General features: G+C 42.5%; 1 non-coding gene across 1 annotated transcript; it reads left to right on the top strand.

The window, feature by feature from the left end:
- The first annotated feature begins 7,176 nt into the window (after window positions 1-7,176).
- Window positions 7,177-7,249, top strand: TRNAE-CUC (transfer RNA glutamic acid (anticodon CUC)). Its single transcript has one exon. It is a non-coding gene; the product is annotated as a tRNA-Glu (tRNA).
- The last annotated feature ends 10,670 nt before the right edge of the window (window positions 7,250-17,919 follow it).

The following is a 17,919-nucleotide window of genomic DNA, read 5'->3' as shown; positions in this document are numbered from 1 at the left end:
ATTCCTGGCCATATACCTAGACAAAGTTCTAATTCCAAAAGATACATGCAGTCCTACCCTCACAGCAGCACTGTTTACAATAGCCAAGACATGGAAACAACCTAATGTCCACTGATGAATGGATAAAGAAGATGTGGTACATATATACAATTGAATATCACTCAACCATTAAAAAGAATAAAACAATGCCATTTGCAGTAACATGGATGGACCTAGAGATTACACATACTAAGAGAAGTCAGAAAGAGAAAGACAAATATATGCTATCACTTATATATGGAATCTAAAATATGACACAAATGAACTTATCTGCAAAACAAACAGACTCACAGACATAGAGAATAGACTTGTGGTTGCCAAAGGGGAAAGGGTGTGAGGGATGGATAAATTATAACTTGGAATTAGCAGATACACACTATTATGTATAAAACAGAGGAACAACAAGGTCCTACTATACAGCACAGGAAACTATTGGTATATTCAATATCCTGTAGTAAAACATAACGGGAGATAGCATGAAAAAGAATATATATGTTTATATTATATATTTATATGGGCTTCCCTGGTGGGTCAGCACTAAAGAATCCGCCTGCCAGTGCAGAAGATGCAGGAGACACGGGTTCAATCCCTGGGCCGGGAAGATCCCCTGGAGAAGGAAATAGCAACTCACTCCAGTATGCTTGCCTGGAAAATCCCATGGACAGAGGAGACTGGTGGGCTATAGTCCATGGGGTCGCAAAAGAGTCAGACATGACTTAGCGACTAAACAACAACATATACAATTAAATAACTTTGTTATACACAAGAAACTAACACAACATTGTAAATCAACTATGTTTGTGTGTGAGTTCAGTTGCTCCCTGGTGCTCCAGTGGTTAGGACTCCACATTTTCACTGCCAAGGGCCCAGGTTCCATCCCTAGTCAGCGACTAACAATCTGCAAATGATGGTGCTGCTGCCTTGTAGATAGATCCCTGGAACTGATGATAGAAATGCGGTGTAGACAGCACTAAGTCATCTGAATTGACTCATCCAGGCCTTACTTGAAGATCACTTGATTTTAAGATGGCCACACAGGTATGGGAAGGAAATCAACATTTCTTGACATCAACCCCTGGCAGGGTCTGTGATAGGTGGTCTGCACTCATGAATTCAATACAGTCCTCATACCAAGATTAAGATGTGTTTCTTTTTATCCCCATTCTACAGATGAGTGTTGTAAGGATTAGAAAAACCAAGTATTCCACCTAAATTCTTACGGTGGTAGGAACAGAGGTAGGATTCAAATTTAGGTTGATCTGAAAAGCATTATTATATTTGATTACACCAAGTAAGTGGGTCTGGACCAGTACTGTACAATATGGTAGCTACTAGTCACATGCAGCTTTTTAGATTTCATTATTTAAATTTAAATACAATTTGAAATTTCTCAGTTACACTAGCCTTGTCTCAAGTGCTCAACAGCCACATGTGCTAGTAGATTCGGCACTGGATGGCATAGAAGCACAGCACTCTCATCATCACTGAAATGTCTATTGTCCAGTGCTGGTCTAGAATGAACAGGCCCCAGCATACTTTACTTCATAATTACTTCCTTTCACTGTCAAGATGTTTTCCAGAAAGTCATAAAACTAGAAACTAATAAACATGTAGATTGAAAGGTAAAATTTCATTGCTATACTTTTACGATCTTGTTTTAAACTATGAAAGATGAGTACCTAGAAATGCATATAACATAAACATAGAATTTAATGAATAATGTTAAAGTGGATTCCTGGGTAAGCACCAGCAGGGTTAAGAAACAACACAGTCAGGCCTCTGGTTTCCCTGCCTGGTGTCCCTTCCCAATCATCGTCAAATCCCTTTGTCTCTGGGGTAACCATTTGCCTGATGTTATGTAACGATTACTTCTCTTTTTAATTTTACCACCTATAGATGTAACTGTAAACCATAGAGTTTAGTTTTGCCTTTTAAAATTTTTATATAAGCTGAATCATAAATTATGTCTTCCTTTTCATCTTGCTTATGTTCAACATGATGTTAATATGTTTCATCCATGTTACTGTTTATAGCTATAGTTCATTCACTTTCTCTGCCATATACATAATATTCCCACTGCATAATTATGCCACAACTGATTTATATCTTCTATCTTTGAGAACCATTTGGGTTGTGTCCCATTTTTGACTACTGGAAATGTTTTTCTCCTCTGAAAAAAAATGCAAGCTTTTCCCTTCTGTCAAGATGAGACTCAGGTTAGCAACAGTTTACAAGCATTTTGAACCACAGCTATGACAAGAATCTATATTATACTGTGACTCACTGCCCTCATAAACGTATAGAACTGAAACAAAAATGCCCCCAGAGGATAACTGATTTGATATATTCTAGGCACTCTGATATTTTCCCTTGTATTCAACTCTAGCCTATTTTATTTTTTAAACAAAATTCTAGTTGTGACACATGAAACTGATTTTGGGATCCATTAGTGGTTTATAGCTACAGGTGGAAGAATTCTGGAAACTACCTTATATGAGACACGGGTGGAAACATGAGGCTAGCAGGTTTCCAGAGCAAGCCCTCCATGGTTTCCATGATGACCCATTTTTCAGGCCAACACAATCTACTGTGTAGTGAACCAACATTGTCACGGCCACCTACTCCTTCCTCTCTGCAGTAGCATGGGGCTGGGAATGCAGCATGCAATGTAGCGGCAGGAAGGTGGACCCCGTCACCAGCGCTCCAGAGAGACTCCAGGCCTGGCTCCGTAGGAAGCCTTGTGGCCTAGGAATGGTTTATCCGTGCATCCTGCCCTGGCTAGGGATGTGCTGAGCCCTTCCCTCATGTCGGAGAAGTTCTCCATGCAGGAGCTGCCCCTCTGAAGGGTGTGGAAGAATTCCTGATGACCCAGAGAAGCTGCACCTCAGCTCTGAGTCAGAGGACAGGGGTCCCCGTAGGTCAACCTTTGTGTTCCCGTCCTTCCTAAGTTCACCCTCTCTCCGTCCCAAGTTCAGGGGCTTTCTTCAGCCCTGCAGATGGTGAGTGTCAGCTCCCCCTCCACGTGCTCAACTACCGTTGCCACAAGGCCGCCCTGCCCGTCTGGGTATCACAGGGCGCCTTCCTAGCTCACTGGAGCCGGGGCCCCAGAGGGAAAGACCACAGACCACAGCCTTTCCAGAGTGGCAGGTTGAGTTGCCAGATCTGATTCTTCTGCAGAGTCGTGAGCTGTGGGTAGGGAGGGGGAGGGACAGCTGGGAATTGTGGGTGTGGGGTGGGTGTGAGGGTGGCGGTCTTGTTCCACTTTCAGCTGCTGAAGCAAGAACATGTGATGTCCTGGGGGACCTCCAGGGAGTGGGAGGGTCAGAGGGAGGGTTTTCAAGTCAGTGACCTGGACTCAACCCCAGCTCTTCCATTTTGGGGCTGCATGACTTTGACTGATTGTTTAACCTCAGCCATGGTGTCCACAAGTGTCACCGCCACAGTTCAGCCCTTTTCTGAAGGTGAAATAAGATAATGCCTGTGAATCACTGAGCGCACGTGATGGGCTCACTGGAGGCGGCAGCTGTTACTAAACGCCTGGCTATTGTCATCATATTGGGGAGGAGGAAATGGTGCAGGGGCCTAGGCGGTGGTTCTGAGAAGCAGCTGAATGCAGGTGTGGGGCTTGGGAACTGCACATACACTGCACCTGAACCCACAAGCTTGCTCTATCTGGCAAACACGGGTTTGGCTTGCTGGCCTGTTCGTTACCGGAAGCTTCAAGGAAAGTCATCCTAGGAAGGACTCGGAAGCCATGGAGAGTGTCCAGGTGGCCACTGAATGTCAGGATTGGTCCCCGTGGCCCAGCTGTGGGCTTGGAGTGCAGAGGAGGGGAGAGATTGGCATGGAGAGACCAGCGGGGCATTTGCCTTTTCTGCCCTGTTAGTGATTTATTGCAGGTATTTAGTGATTTAACCTTTAATTTCCAGGATGTTCAAGGTGGCTCTTTTAAAAAAACATTATATCCACCCCAGTATTGTTGCCTGGATAATCCCATGGACAGAGGAGCCTGGTGGGCTACAGTCCATGGGGTCACAAAGAGTTGGACATGACTGAGCGACTAACACTTTTGCTTTTTTCACTTCTGGTCAACACCTTGCTGGGTGGTATGGAAACCTCAATCAGATTTCTATGAGGCCACAGTTACACGGTGCATATTTGAGGAGGTGGTTAGATATATAATGGAGGTGGGTCATTTGAGGAGGTGGTGAGAAGTGTAATGGAGGTGAGTCAAGCAGTAGACGGGAAAAGAAGTAGAAGGAAAAAATAGCCAGTCATAGGACAAGGAAAGTAACTTGTGCTGCTTCTGAAACAGCATTGAAAGTACAGGCCAAGCCCTAGTGTAAAGCAACTGCTAATATACTGTGCCCGGCTGAACAACACCGCCACCTGGTGGCCAGGATCATGTGACCATTGAAGTACCTGTGAGGTTGCTTCAGTTGTGGCCAACTCTTTGTGACCCCATGGACTGTAGCCTGTCAGGCTTCTCTGTCCATGGAATTCTCCAGGCAAGAATACTGGAGTGGGTTGCCATGCCTTCCTCCAGGGGATCTTCCCAACCCAGAGATCGAACCTGGGTGTCTTATGTCTCCTGCAGTGGAAGGAGGGTTGTTTTTTTTTTTTTTTTTTTAATTGCTAGCGCCATCTGCAAAGCCTGACCATCAAGGGGTTTCTTGGAAAATTACATAACAGTGTTTGAAAAGTGTGAGGAAATGGGTGAATGGATAGAAAATTTTAAACATTTTAAATATTATGTTTTGTTATGTGCATGTACATGTGTGCTTGGGGTATTCAAGCTAGAGGGTAGGAGAAGTGGGATTATAAGGTAAATGTGCATCCATTTTTTTATAGCTGGAATTTATTAAATGCTTACAACATGCCAAGCACTGGTCTAATTCTTCAGTGTGTATTATCTCATTTCTACTCCTCACACCAACCTTATAAGATAACACAATGATATCCCCATTTTATATTTGTGGAAACTGAGGCACAGAGGGTGAATGCACCAAGCCCAAAGCCAGGAAGTGGCAGTACTAAAGTTTCAACCTACACAGTTTAGCACAGAGCCCAGTGTATATATTTGACAAATAAAGGAAGCCAGAGATTGAATTTAAGTTTCAAAGATTTGAAAAGTAAGCAAATAGAGATCATTTATTTTTTTCCCAAGGGAATCAATCCACAAATACTGGCTGAGTCCCTTCTCTGTGCGCCCTACTGTGCTAACACTGTGGGGGCTGTGAGTCTGCTACAGAATAGTCTCTGCCCTCCAGGAGTTCACAGTCAGTTTGGGGAAATAAAATACACATGGAGGACACAATCAGAAAACAATATATAGGACTTCCCTGGTGGTACAGTGGATAAGATTCTGCCTGCCAATGCAGGGGATATGGGTTCGACCCCTGGTCTGAGAAGATTCCACACACTGTGGATCAACTAAGCCCGTGGGCCACAACTACTGAAGCCTATGTGCCTAGAGCTTGTGCTCTGTAACAAGAGAAGCCACTGCAAAGAGAAGCCTGTGCATTGCAACAAAGTAGCTCCTGCTCACTGCAACTAGAGAAAGCCCATGCAGCAAGGAGGATCCAGTACAACTAAAAATATAGATCAACAAAAAACAGAGTGACTAAGTAATTAGCCTCCAACTAATAAAAATAAATGAAAAAAAAAAAACAGAGTGAATCCTGAGTTCTCATCTCAAGGCAAAAATGTGTGTGTGTGTTTTTAAAAGGAAACAATATATAATCTCACTAGGCCATGTTGTACATTGTGCAGGTATAGGTAATGGACTGGAGGAATTAAAAGGCAGTAGTGAGCGAGGCTAAGGAGTGAGGGTGGAAGCATTTCACAATAAATCAAACTAGGTTAATGAAAGTGTTTAGAATTCAAAAGAGCCTGAAGCAAGGACTTGGGCTCCACAGAGACAGATTAAATTCTCTTGGGAGTAGGAGACTTAATGATTGATAGTTAACCCGACTGAATCGTCTTCTGGCACATACATTTACTTTTAAAATATTGTACTCCAGCTCTTTCTGAAAAGTCTTTTGGTCATGAGACATCCTGGGCCTCCCATGTTGAAAGAATATTTTCTTAGAACTCTTTGTCTTTATACCTCTCAAGAAGAGAAGTGGGGAGCATGCAGAGGGGAAGGGTCCTCATGGAGGGAGAGAAGAGGTTAAGAAGATGAACTCTGTCATACAGAGTGAAGTAAGTCAGAAAGAGAACAACAAATATCGTATATGAGCGCATATATGTGAAATCTAGAAAAACTGTACAGATGATCCTAGTTGCAGGGGAGGAATAGAGATGCAGACATAGAGAATGGACATGTGGACACAGGGGTAGGAGGGGAGGGTGGAGCAAACTGAAAGAGGAGCACTGATATATATATATACACTACCATGTGTAAAACAGCCAGTGGGAAGCTGCTATATAACACAGGGAGCTGAGTTCAGTGGTCTGTGATGACCTAGAGGGGAGGGATGTGGGTGAGGGTGAGTCTGAGGAGGAGGAGGAGTCTCCCTGAGGAGGGAGACTCAAGAAGGAGGTGATAAATGTATACTTAAAGCTGATCCATGTTGTTGCACAGCAGAAACTAACACAATATTGTAAAGCAATTGTCCTCCAATTAAAAATTTTAAAAATAAAGAAAGAAAATAGACTCTGGAGCCCGGTCTAGATTCAAATCCCTAGCTGACCTTGACAGATGTGTGACTTTCAGCAAGTTACTTAACTTCTCTGTGCCTGTTTTCTCGTGAGGTTGTGATCAGGATTAAGATGACTTAATTCATGTAAAGCATATAGAACAGGACCTGGTCCTCAGTAAACTGCTCCTATGTAATTATACTAAGAGTAATAATCATATCTGAAAATGCACATTAGTGGACTTTTCTCTGTTGCGTTTCCACGTGGCTGACCCTGTCCCTAGTCACCCTGAGGCAACATCGGCCTGAGATGGCAGAATGGAGGGATGTGACTGAGGCTAGCATCTAAGAGAGGAGGGTAGTGTTTCCATTTGCGGTTGGAGAAATGATTTTTTTGATTTGAAGCCATGATCTCAAGAGCTAGGATTTGCTGTGAGAACCATTTTCTAAGTTTTTTGGTTCTCACTGAGCACATCGAAAGCAAATTCGAGAGACTTCCCTGGTGGTCCAGCGGCTAAGACTCTGCCCTCTCAAGGCAGTGGGCCTGGGTTCGATCCCTCGTCAGGGAACTAGATCCCACATGACACAACTAAAGATCCTGTGTGCCGCAACTAAGGATCTGGTGCAGCCAAATAAATTTTAAAAAGTCTTAAAAAAACAAACAAATAAAAAACAAAAACACAAAATCAAATCCTAAAGGGCTGAGGCCACATTGCTCTGGCAGAATAGAGAAGATACTATTTCAGCCTGGGTCACCTAGAACAGACTTTCTGCCCCACAGAAGGCAGGTCATGTGAGTGAAGAAGTGGGCGGTGGGCCCTTGGGGTGGGGATTGAGGGAAGAGGGAGCCCCCTGCATGTTGAAGGCCCTCCCCTGACCTCAGCCTGGGAAGGGACATATGGAATCAGTTGAGAGATTCGGGGCTGGTGCTTCTCTTCCCATTGTTGACTCTATGAGTGACACTTGTTCAAGGCCCAGCCTAATCATGCGTAATCAAGGAGGAGTTGAGGTCACACAGAGAGAGGGCAGGGATGAGCCTTCCAGTGTGGCCATAGGGTTAGAAGCCCAGCCTTGCCGGGGAGGTGGGATGTGAGGCTGAGGCTAAAACCAATATGCCCTCTGTGAAGCAGCCAGGTTGCAGGCCCCAAAAGAGGGAATGGGGTGGGCTCCGGGGTTGGCAACTCACAGTGAGAAGAGGAATGCCGAGGAAGGCAGCAGAGGATTGGCCCTATCCATGGCAGACCTGGGCAGCAGAACCCAGAAGAAGATGTAGGGCCCAGGTGTGAGCTAACACTGGCCCAACCCGGCCCCAGGACCAGCCTCAGGCCAGAGAGTTCGGCTGTCCCTCTGCCATGAGGTCAGTGCACACAGTGTCTCTCCCATATAGTGTCTTTCCTTGACTCCATCTTAATAAAGGAGGAGCACAGGGATGATATTCTGAAAAGATGTGGGACAAACTCCCAATCTATCCTTGCACCCCACTTTTCCCCCTGGCAACCAGAAGCTCATTTTCTAAGTCTGTGAGTCTGTTTCTGTTTTGGAAATTAAGTCCATTTTATCTTTTTAGAAAAACACCAGAGATCAAATTGTCAACATCTGTCGGATCATTGAAAAAGCAAGAGAGGTCCAGAAAAACATCTATTTCTGCTTTATTGACTATGCCAAAGCCTTTGACTGTGTGGATCACAACAAACTGTGGAAAATTCTGAGAGAGATGGGAATACCAGACCATCTGATCTGCCTCTTGAGAAATCTGTATACAGGTCAGGAAGCAACAGTTAGAACAGGACATGGAACAACAGACTGGTTCCAAATAGGAAAAGGAGTACGTTAAGGCTGTATATTGTCACCCTGCTTATTTAACTTATATGCAGAGTACATCATGAGAAATGCTCAGTTGGAGGAAGCACAAGCTGGAATCAAGATTACCGGGAGAAATATCAATAATCTCATATATGCAGATGACACTACCCTTATGGCAGAAAGTGAAGAACCAAAGAGCCTCTTGATGAAAGTTAAAGAGGAGAGTGAAAAAGTTGGTTTAAAGCTCAACATTCAGAAAACTAAGATCATGGCATCCAGTCCCATCACTTCATGGCAAATAGATGGGGAAACAGTGGAAACAGTGGCTGACTTTATTTTTCTGGGCTCCAAAATCACTGCAGATGGCGATTGCAGCCATGAAATTAAAAGATGCTTACTCCTTGGAAGAAAAGTTATGACCAACCTAGACAGCATATTAAAAAGCAAAGACATTACTTTGCCCACAAAGGTCCGTCTAGTCAAGGCTATGGTTTTTCCAGTAGTCATGTATGGATGTGAGAGTTGGACTATAAAGAAAGCTGAGCACCGAAGAATTGATGCTTTAGAACAGTGGTTTTGGAGAAGACTCTTGAGAGTCCCTTGGACTGCAAGGAGATCCATCCAGTCCATCCTAAAGGAAATCAGTCCTGAATATTCATTGGAAGGACTGATGTTGCATCTGAAACACCAATACTTTGGCCACCTGATACGAAGAAGAGCTGACTCATTTGAAAAGACCCTGATGCTGGGAAATATTGAAGGCGAGAGGAGAAGGGGACGACAGAGGATGAGATGGTTGGATGGCATCACCGACTCAATGGACATGAGTTTGAGTAAACTCCAGGAGTTGGTGTTGTACAGGGAGGCCTGGCGTGCTGCAGTACATGGGATTGCAAAGAGTTGAACGTGACTAAGCAACTGAACTGAGAAGAACACAGATTTTCCATATTTGAGTCTTCTGTACAAATTATAAGGAAAAATCAAAATTTGTAAATTTATTAAATACATATGAAAATTAAAACATAAAAAAGATGAGGTGTATATATATATATATATATATATATATATATATATATATATATATAAGGAAAAATCAAAATTAAGGGGGGTTCAGAATGGAGAACACAGGTAAATCCATGGCTGATTCATGACAATGTATGGCAAAAACCACTACAATATTGTAAAGTAATTAGCTTCCAACCAATAAAAATAAATGGGAAAAAAATAAACATGAGAATACAGGTAAAAAAAAGAAAATTAAAACATAAAAAGATGTGGTATATATATATATATATATATATATATATATATACACACACACTACTATATACACACACATATATATGGCCACGAAAAATAATTGGAATAGTGACATTTGCAGCAATGTGGATTGACCTAGAGATTGTCATACTAGGTGAAGTAAGTCAGAAAGAGAAAGACAAGTATCATATGATATCACATATATGGAATCTAAAATATAACACAAATGACCTTTATCTATGAAATAGAAAGAGACTCACAGGCATAGAGAATATACTTGTGGTTGCCAAGGAGGAGGGGACTGATGAAGAGGGACAGACTGGGAGTTTGGGGTTAGTAGATGTGAACTGTTATATATAGGATGGATTAGCAACAAGATCCTACTGTATAGCACAGGGAACTACATTCAGTAACCTGTGATAAACCATAATGGAAAAGAATATGAAAAAGAATATATATGTATATATGTATAACTGGAGTCACTTTGCAGTACAGCACAAATTACCACAACATTGTAAAACAACTATACTTCAATAAAATAAATTTAAAGAAAAAAATTTAAATGAAATACAAAGCATTTTAAGTCTAAGATGTCCAGCTACTGCAAAGAGACCATTTAATTTAGCATAGATGGAGACACCAGGTTTAGCAAAGTTTTGTTTTGTTTGGGTTTATTTGTGTGTTTGGTTTTTTGTGTGTGTGTATGCCAAATGGGGAAGGGGAGTCAGGAGGAAGTTCAGATCCATTCTATAATACAAAGAAGCTACATTTTATTTGGCTATCTAAGCTCAGTGTGAGGAAATCAGTGATTCTGTTACCTTTTGACACATAATATCTGATGAAATATTCACCTGCTGTTAAGTCCCAGACACCTGCCTTTCTTATACAGCAAGATTTCTGAATTGCTGGACAGCCCAGCTGCAGTGTAATCGCCTGGGGAAACTTTAGGAAAACCCTGATGCCTGGGTCTTACTCCCACACATTGCCACTTAAGTAGTCTGGGTTGTAGCCTGACCTCAGAATTTTCTAAAGCCCCCAGGTGGTTCTAATGCACAGCCAAGGTTAAGAACCACTATACAGGAAAACATCAGCCCTATTGCCTGGGACATGCTGTGTTCACCCTCTCTTTGAACACAGAAATAATAGAGTAAGGACGACTCCTTCTTACTGCAAATACAATTTTTCTGACACGATGGGTGGAAAATGATATCCAGGAATGAGACCAGGCTGACTTTTCTGTGGTGCATTTAGTACTCTTCATAGAAAAGCAGGTCTTCAAGGTATCTAGCTACTCAAATATCTAGAGCAGTGCTGTCCAATATGACACAAATCACGGAAGCCAGTCACATACAATACTTTACATTTCCTAATAGCCACACTGGTGACTCAGATTGTAAAGAATCTGCCTGCAATGCAGGAAACCTGGGTTTGATCCCTGGGCCAGGAAGATCCCCTGGAGAACTGAATGTCTACCCACTCCAGTATTCTTGCCTGGGAAACCTCATGGACAGAGGAGCCTGGCGGGCTACAGTCCATGGGGTCGCAAAGAGTTGGACACGACTTAGCGACTAACACTTCCACTGCATAGCACAGGGAACTCTACTCAATGACCTATTTGGAAAAAGAATCTTAAAAAAACTGGAGATTATATTTATACACACACACACACAAAAATTGATTCACTTTGTTGTATACCTGAAACTAACAAAACATTGTAAATTAACTCTATGCCAGTAAATTTTTTTACAAAAAATTTTAAAAGTAGGGGCTTCCTTGGTGACTCAGTGGTAAAGGATCTGCCTGCCAATGCAGGTGATGTGGGACCAGGAAGATCCCACATGCCGAGGAGCTAGTAAGCCCATTCGCCACAACTATTGAGTCTGCACTTTTGAGCTTGGGAGCCGCAACTACTGAAGCCTGTGCGCCTTTGGACCCATGCTCTGCAACAACAGAAGTCACTCAATGAGAAGCCTGTGCACCATAACTAGAGAAAAGTCCATGCAGCAATGAAGATGCAGCACAGCCAAAAATAAATATTAATTTTTAAAAAGTTGAAAAAGTAACTAGATGGGGTGAAATTCATTTTAATAAATTCTGTATTTAGTCCAATATATCCAAGATGTTATCATTGCAATGTAATCAAACATAAAAATTATTTATATATATATATATATATATAGGTACTAAGTCTTGGAAATCTGATGTGTGCTTTACATTTACAACACATCTCAACTCAGACTAGGAACATTTCAAGTGCTTAGTAATCACATATGGCTAATGCCTGCCATAATGGACAGTGCTGGCTTAGACATCATGGCATTCACAAGTATTAGGATTGGCAGTCACACAAAATCAATGGCATAGGTCTTGCAGTTTGCTGTTAAACATATGTTACTTCAACCTTCCTAATGGGGGGATAAGGATTTTTCTAGACATGTCACACCAACCAACTAGAGTTCTCCATCAGGGTTGGGGGAGATAATAAAAGGTCTTGCTTCTTTCTCTCAGGAAACACCATCCTTGGCCACTGTGAAGAAAGAAGTGGATGGTCTGGGTAGGGACTGAAGTCTTCCTTGGATCCTGGCCTGACACCATCACCTGTCCCGTAACTATGACCCCTTAACCAAACTCTCCCTCTACAATGTAAGCACTTAATTGTGTCCCTCCTGAAAATCAGTTTGAAGAAAATTTTTTTTTCTCATTTATCTACTAAAGCAGTGTTAACTTCTTTGGTTCCGAAGAATAAGACTTGATCAACTGGGTTCTAGGTTCACCTGTGCTGAACTACACCTGTTGGCCTTGAGAAGTTCTATCAGTTTTTCTAGAAAAAGAGGACAGTGGCCCTGAGCAGATATATTGTAGAAGAACAGGACTTCAACCCAGAGTTCTTTCCCCTGGGGCCCTCCTGGTTTCAGCCCAGTGTCCCCTTTATGACATCAGAGCAGGGCTCCAGTGCTGGGAGCTGTGGGGGGTGCCCTGCCTCAGCCTCCAGCCTGGGGTCTCAGCAGAAGTGATCTCTCCCTACTGAGTAAGAGCTGCCTTCTATGTACTCTGCCCCTTCATTCCAGGCTACCCTGGGAAGTGCCACCAGGCTTGCTTCTTCCCTTGGTCTCCGACATTTGCCAAACTTAACCACATCTGCAATTTGAGCAAAGTTTAGGGGTCAGGAGAGCCTAGTGATTAAATGCTTGAGCTTTGGCATCAGACAATATTGAGTTGGAATACTAACTCTACTACTTACTATGCAACCACAGGAAAACTCCTTTAGTTCACTACTCTCAGCTTTCTTTTCTGTAAAATGGAAATAATTGCAGCAATGGCTGCATAGGATTGTTGCAAGGAATAAAAGTGATCCCCTGGATACTGATGTTAAGCAGAGGACCTGGCTTGTGTCAACACTATCATTTTTTCTTCCCCTCACAATGTGGCCAGTGATCCAACTTCATCTCTCTCCCATGCTCCAGCAACAAGACCTATAAGCTGTTCTCTGTTTATAAATTTCCTTTTTATTAATTCAGGCTTTTGCACATGGTGTTTTAGAACACCATGAAAATTCTTTCCACTGCCTCCACCAGGTAAACACCACCTACTCATGCTTCAGATCACAAGCAGGGGTAGATCTAAGTTTAATGGGGCCTGAAACCTAGACAATTTGGTCTGGGGAGAAGCTTTGATAAAAAAAAGATTAAAAAATATGAATTCAAAATTAGGTACAAAATGAAAGAATGCTCCGAATGAAAATCAGAACAAAGTACTGGCTCCTTATAGATTCTGATCCTGTCCTTCTGTGATCTCTTTGGACAGTGTGGCAGAAATGCTTAGTAAATGTCCTTTTGAATTGTATCCAATTTCTCCTTGCTGCCTAGAAAGTGCTATACTCCTGACATTCATTGCTGGGTCTAAAGCTTAAGCGCTATAAACTTCAGGGTAAATTCATCTCTGGTCTGGGATTTTATGTTACTTTCTCTTTGAATCTCTCTGGACTTCCAAGACCAGATCTGAACTCCTTCTGTCTGTCCCTCGGACCTCCTGGCTTATAGTCCCATCATAGCTCTTACCTCAGTGCATTGAGATCACCAGGTTGGGTGTCTGACTCCTTCGAAGGGACTGTGAGTTCTGGAAAGGAGGGTTGCTGTCTTAGTCACCACTACCCTCAGTGCCTAGTCCACCACCTGGCACAAGGGGGCGCACTTCAAATAGCTGTTGAACTAATGAATGAATATCCAGTTTCCCTCTCCAACCTCTAGGATTCCTAATCCTCCAGAACTGACAATTCTCTTCCCTGCTTCTCTTCAGTTCAGTTCAGTCGCTCAGTCGTGTCCGACTCTTTGCGACCCCACGAATTGCAGCATGCCAGGCCTCCCTGTCCATCACCAACTCCCTGCTTCTCTTAGATGCCTGCAGACCCACAATTTCACTCCAAGGACACAAACACAATCTCACTAATGGGTATTCGCTCTCACAAGATAATTGGATGTAATTGTTCCTATTTTTTCAACATATGACTTCTTCCTGAGAGTTTCTTAACCAGAGACATATAATGCAAAAGGAGATAAGTATAGGATTTTGTTTTTGGAGTGGGGACACAGGGAGCTTTCATATTCTTCATCTTCTTCCCAAATTCATCACCTTAGTTGATTTTTTTTTGGGCTGTGCCACCTTAAGATTAATGTGGAATCTTAATTCCCCAACCAGGGATCAAACTTGTGCCCCCTGCATTAGAAGTGTGGAGTCACAAACACTAGGCCACTAGGGAAGTCCTTGAATCTTTATTTTTTAAAAATGACAGGGCTTCCCTGGTGGCTCAGCAATAAAGAATTCACCTGCCAATGCAGGAGACATGGGTTCAATCCTTGATCCAGAAAGATCCCACATGCCATGGAGCAGCTAAGCTTGTGCACCTCAACTACTGAAGACCACACGCCCTAGAATCCATGCTCCACAACAAGAGAAGCCACCACAATGAGAAGCCTGAGCAACTGCAACTCAAAAGGAGTACCTGCTCACCACAACTAGAGAAAAGCCTGCGCAAAAACGAAGCCCCAGCACAGCCAAAAATAAATAAATAAATAAATTTTAAGATATGAGAGCGAAATGTCAGATTGCCCAGCAAATGGCCATTTCCCCCACTTGTTGCTGTTTGCAGAACCCTATGTGGATATTCTTCCTTCCATAAGCTAAAGGATAGTGGCCCCTTTGCCAGCCCCAAGGAATGACTGCTGTGTGGTCAAAGGAAACCATGACAACATCATTCTGCTTGCCAAAGACAGCTTTAGATGTAGGGATATGACAACTCCAGCCAATAAGAAACATGGGGAATTCTGCTGAAGTGGATAGGTGGCTTCTGGGAAAGATTTCCTCCTGAAAGAAGGAAAATCCTTTTTCTAATTTTGGTTCAGTTGTGTAACTGTGACGCCTGGAGCCCAGGCTGTCAGGTTGCAATCATAAGGAGGCAAATGTGAAGATGAAGCAACAAAACTTCTTAGGTCAGATAACAAAATCTCATTCTTTAAGCCACTTCTAATCAGGTGTTCTTCAATTTAGAAGACAAATTGAAAAAAGTGGGGAAAACCACTAGACCATTCAGGTGTGACCTAAATCAAAGCCCTTATGACTATACAGTGGAAGTGAGAAATAGATTTAAGGGACTAGATCTGATAGACAGAGTGCCTGATGAACTATGGACAGAGGTTTATGACATTGTACAGGAGACAGGGATCAAGACCATCCCCAAGAAAAAGAAATGCAAAAAAGCAAAATGGCTGTCTGAGGAGGCCTTACAAATAGCTGTGAAAAGAAGAGAAGCGAAAAGCAAAGGAGAAAAGGAAAGATATACCCATTTGAATGCAGAATTCCAAGGAAGAGCAAGGAGAGATAAGAAAGCCTTCCTCAGTGATCAACGCAAAGAAGTAGAAGGAAAGACTAGAGATCTCTTAAAGAAAATTAAAAGACACCAAGGGGACATTTCATGCAAAGATGGGCTCAATAAAGGACAGAAATGGTAGGTACCTAACAGAAGCAGAAGATATTAAGAAGAGGTGGCAAGAATACACAGAAGAACTGTACAAAAAAGATCTTCATGACCCAGATAATCATGATGGTGTGATCACTCACCTAGAGCCAGACATCCTGGAATGTGAAGTCAAGTGGGTGTTAGGAAGCATCATTACGAATAAAGCTAGTGGAGGTGATGGAATTCCAGTTGAGCTATTTCAAATCCTGAAAGATGATGCTGTGAAAGTGCTTCACTCAATATGTCAGTAAATTTGGAAAACTCAGCAGTGGCCACAGGACTGGAAAAGGTCAGTTTTCATTCCAATCCCTAAGAAAGGCAATGCCAAAGAATGCTCAAACTACTGCACAATTGCACTCATCTAACATGCTAGCAAAGTAATGCTCAAAATTCTCCAAACCAGGCTTCAGCAACACGTGAACCGTAAACTTCCAGATGTTCAAGCTGGTTTTAGAAAAGGCAGAGGAACCAGAGATCAAATTGCCAACATCCGCTGGATCATTGAAAAAGCAAAAGAGGTCCAGAAAAACACCTATTTCTGCTTTATTGACTATGCCAAAGCCTTTGAATGTGTCGATCACAATAAACTGTGGAAAATTCTGAAGGAGATGGGAATACCAGACCACCTGATCTGCCTCTTGAGAAATCTGTATGCAGGTCAGGAAGCAACAGTTAGAACTGGACATGGAGCAACAGACTGGTTACATCAAGGCTGTATATTGTCACCCTGCTTATTTAACTTATATGCAGAGTACATCATGAGAAATGCTGGGCTGGAGGAAGCACAAGCTGGATTCAAGATTGCCAGAGAAATATCAACAATCTCAGATATGCAGATGACACCACCTTTATGGCAGAAAGTGAAGAAGAACTAAAGAGCCTCTTGATGAAAGTGAAAGAGGAGAGTGAAAAAGTTGACTTAAAGCTCAACATTCAGAAAACTAAGATCATGGCATCCAGTCCCATCACTTCATGGCAAATAGATGGGGAAACAGTGGAAACAGTGGCAGGCTTTATTTTTCTGGGCTCCAAAATCACTGCAGATGGTGAGTGCAGCCATGAAATTAAAAGACGCTTACTCCTTGGAAGGAAAGTTATGACCAACCTAGACAGCATATTAAAAAGCAGAGACATTACTTTGCCAACAGAGGTCCGTCTAGCCAAGGCTATGGTTTTTCCAGTGGTCATGTATGGATGTGAGAGTTGGACTATAAAGAAAGCTGAGTGCTGAAGAATTGATGCTTTTGAACTGTGGTGTTGGAGAAGACTCTTGAGAGTCCCTTGGACTGCAAGGAGATCCAACCAGTCCATCCTAAAGATCGGTCCTGGGTGTTCATTGGAAGGACTGATGTTGAAGCTGAAACTCCAATTCTTTGGCCACCTGAGGCAAAGAGCTGCCTCATTTGAAAAGACCCTGATGCTGGGAAAGATTGAGGGCAGGAGGAGAAGGGAGTGACAGAGGATGAGATGGTTGGATGGCATCACCAACTCAATGGACATAGCTTTGGGTAGATTCCGACAGTTGGTGATGCACAGGGAGGCCTGGCATGCTGCGGTTCATGGGGTTGCAGAGTTGGACACGACTGAGCGACTGAACTGAACTGAATCAAGTGTTCTACGAACTGTAGCTGAAAGCACCCTGATAGAGTTTCTCATGAATCCAAGGAGATGAATTGAAGAATATGTAGAAATCCCTTCGTTATTTTGATGGTTATCATGATAAATAATACACATCTTTTTAGTACTAAATTTAATACTAATCTTTTTAGTACTTTGAAATTGTAAAAGCATTTCACCTCGATGACACACTTTGTATAAAGGTAGAAAATTTACTTCTTGAAGGTAGAATACTCACAAAGTCACTTTACATTTTTAAAATAAAAAAATAGTTTCTCATCTCTTGACTCAAGCTGGAAATGAGAGAAGCCAAGTGATTTGTGTGTGAACAACTCTCATTTCAAAAGGAAGAAAGCAGACTGTAAGTACACATGAGAAGATATTCCATCAGTGAAAAAACTGTCTAGAGTAATAATTCTCAACAGGGTGGGATAAACTGGGAGAATGGGACCGACATACAGACACCACTAAATATAAAATAGATAACTAATAAGGACCTACTGTACAGCACAGTGAGTTACACTCCATACTCTGTAATGGCCTATA

The sequence above is a fragment of the Muntiacus reevesi genome, chromosome X, assembly GCF_963930625.1.
Source record: "Muntiacus reevesi chromosome X, mMunRee1.1, whole genome shotgun sequence".
NCBI lineage: Eukaryota > Metazoa > Chordata > Mammalia > Artiodactyla > Cervidae > Muntiacus > Muntiacus reevesi.
The sequence above is the reverse complement of the archived record's forward strand: the minus strand, read 5'-3'. Positions and strand labels throughout refer to the sequence as shown.